Here is a 12,591-nt window from a genome sequence, read left to right on the forward strand (position 1 = left end):
CCCAGCAGAGTCGCCATGCTATCGTGCCCCATTTTCTCACGAAAGTGGGTTTCGACGCGTGACAACTCTTTTAAATGGGTATTAAAAGAGAATATTCGTCACCTAATGATTTTTAAGGTGCGTTAGGGCACCTATTTTCAAATGACTCTGATTTAACTAGTCTACGTCACCAAAGATCGGGTAAGGGATCAAATTACCATAAAGAGAAGGTGTTAGGCACTCTTCGAGGTCCACAACTGTGGGGTCCCGGCCGAAGTTCATACTATGTGGATTATTCGATTATAACTTTCTTACGTAATCATATAAGCAAGGGAAGACAAAGAATTTAAATGTTCTATTATGAACAAGTGTAAAGAAAATCGGACAACAATTAAGCTATATAGATAATCAGTACCAGTCTTTAGAGGTTACACGGTACAACTTAATTGTTCTAAATTTAATGACTAAGTGTGAACAATGATCATATAAAGGAGGGGGAGTCCTAAGTTTTCAGCCTAAAGGATCACCCCGTGGAACATAAATAATACTTCACAACTCCCTTAGGATAGGAGTTGCTCATATTATTCTGCGAGCACATACTATCATCTCCTGCTACCCAATTACTATGTTAATGTTCTTTACCTGAAGCATTCTAATTCAATTCTAAACTGTGTCTTATGCGTGCACTACCTGTCCCATGCCTATGGTCTAAGAGGCTTTGGACCTACTATTTGGGTGGTTCTAGACTTCACTTAGGGTGCTCAAAATGATAAAACTAGACAAACATTCAAAACATATAGGACTTCACATAAAGACAATTAAGGGCCCAAGTTAGCCTCCACACATAAACAACAAATGCATGCGGCAGAGTAGACAGTAGGTAGTTTCAGCAGTTAACCAGCATTCTAGTCGTTAAGTCCTATAGGCATGGTTTCTAGGTGATTCTGATTTCCAACATTGTATAGGCAGCAACTTTAGGCTAATGGATTTGCAGATTAAGGCATTACAAACCTATAGGCATGCTATCTAAATATTGCGCAAGGAGGCAGTAAAACAACTTCGAGAGCACAGAATTAACAGTTTCTTATGCGAGTGACAATATCTTATAGGCAAGATTTCTAACAGTTGATAGTCGCGATTGATTTTTATAAGATTTTATCCTTATAGGCATGATTTCTATGTTTGGTAACATAATGAATTAACGAAGTAGTTGATTAATTAATTAAAACCCTGTAGTCGTGATATCCAAGTTAACAACGCACCAAAACAATAAAAGTGACTGATTGATTTGTTGAAACCCTATTGACATGGCATCTAAATGAGCATTAGCAAAACAATGTTATTGAATCCTATAGGCATGTTGTCTAAGTGTGCACAGTAATAGACATAGAAAATAGGTATGGAGAGTACTAACATGCTTTGAATAGTGTACGAGTGAAGTGTGTGTGATCCTTACAGGCATGATTCTATTTGTGTACAAAAAAAAGCACGTTAAACAAAATAACAAATAAGGCATGCTAAACGAAATAGAAAATAAACACATAGACCCTATAGGCATGTTTTCTACCCTTTTATGCAAGCATTAGAATACCCCAATCCCCTTTTTCACTAATTTCTCCATCATTCATGTGATGACCGGGTAGGTCATCTTATATTTTAAAACCTAATTCTGGGATCCGAAGCCTTAAAATCTCATTTTTACCCTCCTCGAGTTGTGTGCGCAGTCCGTGAGTGTTTCCGGAAAGCTTTTATGTTAAAAACTAAGAAAAATAAGAATTTTTGCCTAAAAAACTTCATTTGAGTTGACTTCAGTCAACATTTTGAGCAAAGGAACCCGGATTCATGTTTTGACAGTCCTAGTGGGTCCGTATCATGATTTGGGACTTGGGCCTATGCCCGGAATCGAATTCAGAAGTCCCTAGCCCGAGATATCGGACTTTGTTGAAATTTGAAAGCTAAAGGCTTAATGAATTTGAAATGTTTGACCCATAGTTGACTTTTTGGATATCGGGTCCGTATTTTGGTTCCAAAAATCAGTATAGGTCCAATACCATATTTATGACTTGTCTGTGAGATTTAGTAAGAAACGTAGTTAGTTTGACGTGATTCGGACGTCCGGTTGTGAAAATAGAAGTTTTAACGTTTTCTTGAAAATTCCCTTTGATTTGGTGTCCGATTTGTAGTTCTAAGCGTTATTTTGGTGATTTGATCGTGCGAGCGAGTTCGTATGATTTTTTTGGACTTATGTGCATGTTTAGTTTGGAGCCCCGCAAAATGGTTGGGTTATAAAACCCCAAAAATGAAGCTCCGAACAAGGTATGCAGTCGCATATGCGACCGCAAAATGGATATGCGGCCCGCATAATCGGCCGTACAATTTGGGGCCAAAAATTGGGAAAAATCTGCCTGGGTCTGCGGTCACTATGCGGCCCGCAGACCTGTTATGCGGTCGCACAATGCACCGCAGAACCTCCCTCTGTAAAAGTCCAAGGCTGATTATTCGATCAAAGTGCGGTCTGCGAAACGGTTGTGCGGTCGCATAACTAGCCACGAAATTGACATCAAAAATGGCCAAAATAACTGCTTCACTCTGCGGCCATTCTACGGCCCGCAGAATGATTTTGCGGCCGCATAATGGGCCACAGAAATGCCTATTTCTGCAAAATATTTTCCTTCAACTCCCCAAGCTCACCGCGATTAATTTCTACTATTATTAACCTCTACGCCTACCCCGGCATCACGGAACCCCGGTTTTTAGGAAAAATTTTACGGGGCCTTACTGCTCACCCTTCTCAAGTGGTACCAGATAATGCTGGCATTCTTCTAAACATCTGAGATCATACCTGCTATCTAGAACTCATGACCCCAAACAGGAGAAAATCATAACACGCAACATGTTCCTTATGCCGGTAGTAGACATCTGGCCCAAGCTGTGGTCGACACCATCAAGAACTCTTCGAAACCCGTCTGTACATAACCAAGCCATCATAACTGAATTCCCCAACTCAACTAAGTCACGCAAGCCATCAAACCCAAGAGTATTGCCACAAAAACAACGGTAAAGCATCACCACACCAAAGGAACCAATAACCTTTATTACTATGCTGGCCCAACGCCACCAAGCTAACCTAATTCTTCGAATCCTTCTCAACTTTCCTTCAAGTTAACACTTCTCCTTGCCGGTACACTACGATCCTAAACCAACTCTCACTGCAGGAGATCCTAGCATGAACCACATCGTCCAAATGCCCATAAACCACTATATTTCCTCTGAAGCACCCAATAATGCCACAACCAAAATACCCACTCTGAAGATTCCTTCTGTGAATTCAAATTTATTTCTCTAACCTCTTTGATACTGAAATGTAGAATTAATAATGATACAGAAATACCCCAAGTTCCAGCACTATCCCATGCAAATCTCATATCTTAGCCATATACAATTCCGAGGAACCCTTCAATACCACATATTGTCACGAACCCAAACTCCCTATGTAGGATGTCGTGATGGCACCTAGTCTCTAAGATTAGGTAAGCCGATTACTATAACAATTAAACAAATTATTAACAATGCTAATTTGCAACAGAGTTTAATATGAATACCGATACAAAAGTGAAATGAGCCTACGCGGCAATAATCATAACAACCTCCCAAGACTGGTAATACGGAGTCACTAACTCTAGTTAAGTACATGGAAAGATCTCAAAGATCGAAATACAATATTGTTCAAGTGACAATATGATAGTACAATATAAGGAAAGGACTCCAAGGGACTGCGACGACCATGCAACTCTACCTTTAATCCTTGCGACCAACAAGCTAACTCTGCCCGAGTCCGGTATCTCCAATACCTGGCTCTACACAAAAATGTAAAGAAGTGTAGTATGAGTACACCACAGTCGGTACCCAGTAAGTATCAAGACTAACCTCGGTGGAGTAGTGACGAGGTACAAGTCAAGACACTCACTAGACAAAATAACCTATGCAGTATAGAAGTATAAAGCTAATAATAAAAAGCAGGAATCAGTAAATGGCAACAAGAATCAACATGTGATATAAACGGTAAGGAAATAGGAACACCATGAATGTACCGTTGAAATCAAATAAGGAACACAATGAAAACCAATAAATCGAGTCGTTCTAACACAAGGTTCACAACGGAATCACTCTGTAATACTTTATCTCTTAGTCACAAGTCACAAGTCTTAACCCACCATCATATACTCACAGCACCTCGTGCCCACATCTCGAATCATAACCGCACGGACAACTCACGTGCCAATATCTCAAACTACCCGGCATGATCACATGCTCACATTCACAATCCGCCTAGCGTGGTCACTGCTCACAATCACAATCCACCCGGCATGGTCACAGGCTCACAATCACAATCCATCAGGCATGGTCACAGGATCACAATCACAATCCTCCTAACATGGTCACATGCTCAATAGCAACATGAAAACGGATAATACAAGAACACATGGACATGATCAATAAAGGTCAAGTTTCATACTCCCGAGCTAGTATAAGTGGCATGCTATGGTGTATGCTTGTGCGAGTGTACTATTGCAGCCCAAGTCAACAAGTAATATCAAAGACATCGAGTAGCTCATCGAAGCAAAAAAATAAGTCACGCAAGGTGTATGACATACACAGGGAAAAGCACACCATCACAAGAAAATCACTAACACAATGTCCCCAAGCCATCAGACATCACCCCTGACATTGCTACCCTTATCTATCTGATAGCCACCCGTATCACTCCGCCCTGACATTATCATTAGCCACCCTTATCTCTCCGGTAGCCACCCGTATCACTCCGCCCTGACATTATCATTAGCCACCTGTATCTCTTCGATAGCCACCCGTATCACTCCGTATAATAGCCACCCTTATCGCTCCGCCCGGACAATAATACAATAGCCGCCCGTATCACTCCGTACATTCAACAACAGTGAGATGCCACCCTTGTGCCCCGTATAACAACAACGGGGAAATGTCACCCTTATACTCCGCATAAAAACAACCAAACCACACATTAATTCACATGTGCTATCATCATAACAACACAACATATCAACTCGTATAACAAGTGCCCATAGGCCACAACCTTTCCAAAGATCCAACGATATCAATATTTCCACAAATAGCCCACGAATCAAAACACATATATAGACTCGTGGGGTTATGGGTAGCCGAAATCTACCCTTGGACCCGAGTTTTGACCGGGCAGGCCTGGGGTTAACATAGAAATTGTGTAAAGATCATAGCTTTATTTATTGGAATTGATTTCTCTTGCATTATTTGATGTTATTAAGTCAATTTTGGTTAGATTTGAGCCGTGCGGAGGTGAATTGTAAAGCAAAAGCTATTTTAGAGTATTGATTGAGGGCTTTTGAGGTAAGTATCTTGCCTAACTTTGTGTGGGGGAACTAGCCCTTGGGATTTGAGTCATTTGTGCTAATTGTGTTATGTGAAAGCCGTGTACGCGAGGTGACGAGAACGTGCTCGGGCTTATATGTGAAAAAGTGACCGGTTTAGACTCTTAGGCTTCTTTCATGTACTTATTTGGAATTGTTAGCATATGTTATATCTTTTATTCGCCATGTCTACTATCACATGTTTTATTTGAAGTTGTCGTTACATGTCACATTCCTTACGTCGGGTTTGCTCTTATATGCTTTATTTGAAGTTATTATCACTTTTATCATTATGTGATTTCTTTTATTGTAGAGTTACTCTTAGTTGAAATTGTTGTAACATGATATCCTTTTGTTGCTGGGTTATTCGCATGCATTTAGACGTAACAGAATAACAATTAAAATAATTATTAAACTCTATTTCAAATTAGTATTGTTAATAATTGGTTTAATTGTTATAGTAATCGACTTACCTAGTCTTAGAGACTAGGTACCATCACGACATCCTATAGAGGGAGTTTGGGGTCGTGACACATATGTACCTCAGACCAAAACTGATATAACACATGTTCATACAATCTGATCGTCGATAGAAGACTCCCCCTGTAAGGCCCCGTAAATTATTTCCTAAAACCCGGGTTCCGTGATGCCAAAGTAGGCGTAGAGGTTAATAATAGTAGAAATTCTTCACTGCGTGTGACTTTTTGGATTGAACAGTGCGCTGGGAGTTGAAAGAAAATGTTGAGCTGAAGTACGCATTTCTGCGGCCACAGAACCACTCTGCGGACCGCTCAGAGTGGGGCAGATTTCTGGGGCATTTTTGATGTCCCATTTCGCGGCCATTATGCGACCGCATAAATGATTCTTGGGCCGCATATCTCACCTTGGGATATTTCGGAGGGAGGTTCTGCGGTGCACTATGCGACCGCAGAACCGTTCTGCTGTGCATTATGCGATCACAGAACAAGTCTGCGGGCCGCATAGTGACCGCAGACCAGGTCAGTTTCTCTCCAGCTCTGGCACCCATTTTCGCGGTCATTTCGCAGACTGCATAACCATTATGTGGTCGCATATACGAATGCAGAACCCGTTCAGGAGTTTCAATTTTGGGGTTTTTAATTATGCGACCGCAGGACCCGTTCCGAAGTTTTAATTTTGGGGTTTTTAAACACGACTCTATTTCATTAAAACATATTCCATGGACCATTTTGATCATATTTTCTGATATTTTTAGAGTGAGAGAGGATCCTAGAGGTAGAAGTGATCTTCATCACATTGCTCTTCAATTCTCACTTAAAATCTTGAAGATTATCAAGAGAGGCACCTAGGTCTTCTTCCTAATAGGTAAGATTCTATCACCCAAACTCTTAACTTCAAAATGTAACTAGAATGGGTCATTAGTAAGGTATGGGGATGGGAGTGCTTACCTTGCATGCATGTATCCTTGTAGTATGTGGGAAGATTGTGAGCTAAAAATGATAGAGAATGGGTTGGGGAAGGATGGAATCCTCCACAAAAAGAGCCTTAAAACATTGATGCAGACCTAATGTTTGATAATATGCTCAAATGATAAAACCATGTTCATCTTCCTAATTTTTGTTCAATTTTATTATATTGCTAAAATAGATTGAAGTGGCTAATATTTCGGAACATCGTAGAGTTTTAAGAAGCTCAATTGATGTATGTTGGCTAAACCCCCTTCTTCTTAGAATCAAATCCCACGGTGTTCATGTAATTAGAGTAAGCCCTTGATCATTATAGAATTGGCGATTTCTAATGTGTTTGTGTTGAAGGATGTAAGTTCAATATTTATTCTAAATGCTTCATCAAGTTATCTTGTCATTGAGAATGTGTTCAAAAATGTGGAATATGTGTTAGAAATGTTAAGACTTCATGTCAAGATCGAAATAAAGGTTGTTATGTCCAATTTGTATGAAAAGCCTCTATGTGCCTAAGATTCCCAAATTGCTCATATGTGAATTTAATGTCTTGAATGGTAAGCCTTATTGTTGTTGACAATGATAATGATATTGAATGTGGAAAAGGGGTCTGGAATTATGAAATACGGCCAAGTGCCAAGAATGACTTTGTAATCGTGATCACTAGTGCCAATGAATTGAAAGATATGAAAGAAGTATGATGTGAGATGGTTGACTGAAAATGGTAACGTCTTGGATGAGACGGCCTAGCCGATCAGGCCGTGATCGGATGCCATACCACACACATGGTGGTACTGTGCTAGAAATGATAATTGAAATTGTGGTTATTATTGATGTCTCAAATGAGATGACCTAGCTGATCGGGTTGAGATCGGACTCCGTGTGAGTATACGGAGGCATTGTGAATTGTGGAATATCGGCACTAACGATCACCCAACCTAATAACGTGAAAGTTAACTTGAAAACTTATGTGACCTTTAAATTGACGTCTTAATATTATTTGAATGCTCTTATTGTATTATTCATTCTATTGAATTGGTGTTTAGCTATACATACTAGTGCTATTCGACGGCACTAACGTCCCTTTTGCCGGGGGTGTTGCATTTTTAAATGGATGCAGATGGTTACATAGCAGACAGTGCTGTTCACAGATAGTGTTGCATCCTCTTCTCAGCGGTCTTGGTGAGCCCTATTTCATTCCGGGGTCATGTATTGTTCCTTTTGTTTATATTGTGGTCACTTTTGAGGTATAACCGGGGCCTTGTTGCCGGCACCATCTTTACTCTCTTTTGTATCTTTAGAGGCTTCGTAGGCACTATGTGGGTTGTATATGGGTGTTGGGAATGTTAAACAAATTATGTTGTGTTTGATCACTTGTTCCACTCGAACTATAACAAATGTGTATTTTGAGACTTAAAGGCGCAATGACTAATGAAACGATTTAGCAGTGTATGAATGAGATTCCTACTGTATAATTAATGAAATCACGTCTTTTCTTGATCATGGGTTAATTGGGTAGAAAGTATCTAACAGGCTTGCTCGGCCGGGTTCACTCGTTTGAGCGCCGGTCGCGTTTCCCGAGGTTGGGGCGTGAAGCCCCCACTTGGCACGAAGTCATGGACATAGCAGCCGATGATCCACTATACCAACCTTCATAAGCTCGTATAGCACCAATCATAAGATACCTTATATCATCTACTAAGCGCATATCCAACCTCCTAACAGTCCAGCCCGCTTCCTCAAGTGCTTTGAATGATAATATGTACCTTCCACTCAATAGAAGTCCAATAAAGAACACATAACATCTAATACCACCAACTAGCCTCAAATCAACATTCTCCCATCACCCTACCACGATCACAACAACTAGGCAATCAATTAAATCCTCCCAAGCTCGTACTCACCAACCAAATGCAAGAACCTGCAGTATCTTACACGTGAAAAACTGAAAGATCTACCAACACGCCCCCCTCCTCTGTCTGGATAACACGTTGAGACAAAGATCGAGCATCCATGGCCCTCTTGTAGCCTATCCACAACATCACAAACCGTCGATGCATAGCTGATACCGAGTGCGCAATATCGTATACGAGTGAATGCAAGGAAATATGAGATATGTACTTCACGTTGAATCAATGACGCACTGTAAGTAATGAAAGAAGTGGAATTTCCTAATAGTTTTGTAGCCTTTTGAAGATAAGTACAGACGTCTCTGTACCGATCCGCAAGACTCTACTAAACTTGTTTATGACTCGTTGCACCTATGAACCTAGAGCTCTGATACCAATTTATCACGATCCAAAAATCCCACCTTAGGAATCGTGATGGCACATAGTCCCTAGGACTAGGTAAGCCTAACGCATGCTGAGAATTAACGGAATTTACCAAATTATCTACAAACATTAGTTAATAACTGAGATAACATAACTGAACTAAAATCAGTTATACAATCCCAAAATCGTTAGTACAAGTCATAAGCTTTTCTGAGAGGAACTAGGAATTTCAAGTACATCACTGTCCCGGAATAATAGTATACAGTGCAAATGAAAGACAATAGAAGGTGACTCTAGGGCCTGCGAACGCAATGGCAAGTATATCTTGAAGCCTCCATCGTGTCACACAATCAGTCACTAATGACCAGCACGCTCCGAGGTACATGGATCTACACAAAAATATGCAGAAAAGTGTATGAGTACACCACAATTGTTACCCAGTAAGTATCAAGACTAACCTCGACGGAGTAGTGACGAGGAACAAGTCAAGACACCTACTAGACATAATAACATTGTGCAAATATTAATATAAAACTAATAGAGGACATGTATCAATGTAAAGCTAATCATGGAAGGAATAGCAATATAACGCTAGTAATGAAAAGTAAAAACAACAAATAGCAACATGGGTAAACAGGTGATAATGCAGCAAGAAATCAAAACACAGTCATAGTACCGGTGAGGCAAATTAAGGAAAAGTAAATGACAACCCAATAACCAACTGTTATAACACATAGTTTACTCCAGAATAACCCTGAGGTGCCACACCTCATAATCACAAATCACGAGTCCCAAGTCACGAGTCATAATCATATTGTATCTCATACCCATATTATCAATCATCTTCGCACGGCAAGGTCCTCGTGCTACCACGTATGTTGAATCCGTGTCAATTTCCAAATAAATGTTCGAGAGAATTATTTAGATAAAATAAGGCATATCAATAATTTCGAATAAAGTAAAGCGTCAAATGAGATAATGAGTTTTGTTTTAGAAATCAAGTAAAGTAAAATAATGTACAACTTACACAAAATAGAGTATCAATTTGAAAAATGAGTTTAGTTTAGAAATCATGCAAGGTAAAGTATAATAATATTTTTAATTAAAATAAAACATCGGATAAGTTAACAAAATTAAATGTAGAATCAAAAAAAATAAAGCGTGATAACATTTTAAGTAAAGTAAAGCAACAAATAGGTTAATGAATTTAATTTGAAAACCATATAAATTAGGCATGATACAATTTAAATATAGTAAAGTACCGAGTGAGCTAACGAGTTTTTATCTTAAGAGTCACATAAGGTAAAGCATGTTGATAATTTATTTATTTAAAACTATTACGTTACCAATAACTTAATAGAATATGAGATGATGACTCCCGCAATAAATTCATCTTAACAATCAATTCACCAAGTAATAACGGATGCACAAATTGGCACATTAAAGTAACACAACAAATCACGTAGAATGCATGACTCACGCAAGAAGACACTATCGTTCCAATACCAGAATAATAACAATCAACCAAATACGATCAAAATACAAGTAAAATGATTTAAGGAAAAACGATAACCGTTCGACCAACAAGTCGTTCCAACATAGAATGTACCATGAGAATCACAACCGAGGATAACTCTACTGTCACAAACAATTACAACATATAAATCTATTGCGGCATGCAACCCGATCCCACACAATAATAACAATATCCGTAACGGCATGCAACCCGATCCCACCTATATAATATCATCCGTCATTATCTCTCTATATCATATCATTTGCTATTTCATTGTGCATGCAACCCGGTCCCAACAATATCAAATTATTAATGTAAATGACTCAACAGAAATATTCATGAAATATTAACACAAAATAATATGAAACGTATGGAACATTAAAGAATCACCAATACAACGGAGAATATCCAACACCTCGAAATCTCAAACCTTATCGATGCATCAATACAAGAATAGTCAAACGGCTCACGTAAGGGAAATGACATAATATAGTGCATCGAGTAACATGGGAACAATTAAAACAAGTAAAATATGTGACAATAAAAAAGGTAACAACTTCAATTAAGGCATATAGGAGTAAACTTGACAATACAAGATAGAACATGTACAAACAACTTTAATAAAAATGCATGAAAGAAGCCTAAGAGTCTAAACCGGTCAAATACTGCATATAAGATCGTGTACACATTCGTCACATCGTGTAAACGTCTTCCACATAATTTAAACTGTACAATCAACCCAAGTCCTAAGGGGTAGTTTCCCTCACACAAAGTTAGGCAAGATACTTACCTCAATTAGGCCAATTTATCACTCAAAAATAGCTTTTCCTTTAAAATTTACCTCTGCTCAAATCTAGCCAAAAACGACTTAATATTAACAAACAATGCAAGAGAAATCAATTCAGATTAATAAAGTTAAGATCTTTAACTAAAATCAAAAAGTCAACTCAAAAAGTCAACCCCGAGCTCGCATCCTGGAACCCCACAAAACATACTAATTCTGAATACCAATTCAGATACGAGTCCAACCATACCAAAATCATTCAATTCCGACCTCAAATGGGCCTTCAAATCATCAATATGCATTTTAGAAATATTTTTACTAAAATCCCCTCATTTCTTTAATTAAAATCATTAATCAAACACTAAAATCGAGGTTGGAATCATGAAATAAAATCGAATCTGAGTAAAAATACTTATCTCAATCCAAATGGTGATAATTCCCTTAAACATCGCCCAAAACCAAGCTCCAAAACCTTGTAAGAAAAATAACTAAATTTTCAAACAAGAAAAAACGCAATAGCTGTTCAAGCCCGAATCATATCCTAGATGATCCCGAAAACTCACATTTGATAAGCCCAGCATAATCGTTGCGAGATTACACCGAATATAGGCTCTTGAATCATCCAATTTAGCTTTAAAATGGGAGAGATGTGATATTTTGACGTTTTAAAGGAAGTCTCGAAATTTCAGGGACATAAATAGCATTTTCGTAATTATTTACACCAGAAAAAAAACCAGCAATAAGAAAATTTTCGTTCTAGCACCCAAAACTCATTCAGAACCTCCCAGACACAAACCATATATGAATTTCAATTATAAAACACACTACGAAACTTCTCGCGCGCTCAAAACACCGAAAAGAGGCCATCTTCACCCGATATTGACCATGGTCAAACTCCAAATCCTTAACTTAACTATTTTCTCAACCAATGATCCAAAATACACCCGAGCCCCTCGAGACCCCCATCCAATCATACGAACAAGTATAAATACATTATCCAAACGTATCCCAACCCTCAAAACACCCATCGGAATGTCTGAATCATACTTAAACACTTCGGATTACTTCCAAACTTTGCACACAAGTTCAATTCAACTATATAGACCTATCCAAAGTCCCGGAACACTAATTGGTGTCCAATAACATCAAGGTCAACTTTTGGTCAAACTTATCAACT

The sequence above is a fragment of the Nicotiana tabacum genome, chromosome 12 (assembly GCF_000715075.1).
Source record: "Nicotiana tabacum cultivar K326 chromosome 12, ASM71507v2, whole genome shotgun sequence".
Classification (NCBI taxonomy): domain Eukaryota; kingdom Viridiplantae; phylum Streptophyta; class Magnoliopsida; order Solanales; family Solanaceae; genus Nicotiana; species Nicotiana tabacum.